Source organism: Euphorbia lathyris, chromosome 10, assembly GCF_963576675.1.
Source record: "Euphorbia lathyris chromosome 10, ddEupLath1.1, whole genome shotgun sequence".
NCBI lineage: Eukaryota > Viridiplantae > Streptophyta > Magnoliopsida > Malpighiales > Euphorbiaceae > Euphorbia > Euphorbia lathyris.
The window spans coordinates 30,879,306-30,880,165 of record NC_088919.1 but is presented as its reverse complement, the minus strand read 5'-3'; the positions used below and the strand labels follow the sequence as shown (position 1 = coordinate 30,880,165).

The following is an 860-nucleotide window of genomic DNA, read 5'->3' as shown; positions in this document are numbered from 1 at the left end:
AATGTTGCAGGCAGCAGTACAGTTCAATGGATACCAGTCGGAAGATCCAAATGGGCATATCCAGGAGTTCATAACACTGTGCAACACTTTCAGATCAAACCGAGGGGTTTCTGACAATGTGATTAGGCTAAAGCTGTTTCCCTTTTCTCTAAAGATAAAGCAAAGAACTGGTTGAGGAACTTGGAACCAGGAACGATCACCACTTGGGAAGAAATGGCCAGTGCATTTCTGATGAAATATTTTCCACCAAGACAGGCCATTAAACTCAGAAACGAGGTATCACATTTCATGCAAGAAGAGGATGAATCCTTAGCCGAGGCATGGGAAAGATACAAGGGAATACTAAGAAGGGTACCAAATCATGGCATCCCCATGTGGATGCAAGTTCAGAACTTTTACAATGGAGTCACCAACATTTATAAAATCCAGATCGAATCCATTGTCAATGGAAACCCTGAAGATCTTGAACCACAAGCCTTGTATGACCTTATTGAAAGAGTAGTAAGCACGAGTTATAACTGGCACTCTGCCAGGAGTGAAGGAAAAAGAACGGGAAATGATGATGTTGCATCAAAATTGACCAGCCAGGTAGAACAGATTGCCAGACAGCTCGGCAAGATAAATGTGTCGTCAATTCACAATGAACCACCGTTCAATGACATATGTGATTTTTGTGGAGGGAGTCATTTCAACATCAACTGCCCTGGAGTTAAACAAGGGAAATGTGAGCAGGGAGAATGTGATTATGCCGGGTATAATCAAAGAAATCCACCAAATCCATACTCAAACACCTACAACCCAGCAACAAGAAATCATCCAAATTTCGGATGGACAGGCCAGCCTAATCAGCAGGAACAACC

General features: G+C 42.7%; 1 non-coding gene across 1 annotated transcript; it reads right to left on the bottom strand.

Moving 5' to 3' along the window:
- Positions 1–261: 261 nt before the first annotated feature.
- On the bottom strand, positions 262–368 carry LOC136210061 (small nucleolar RNA R71). Its single transcript, XR_010677772.1, has one exon. It is a non-coding gene; the product is annotated as a small nucleolar RNA R71 (small nucleolar RNA).
- Positions 369–860: the final 492 nt, after the last annotated feature.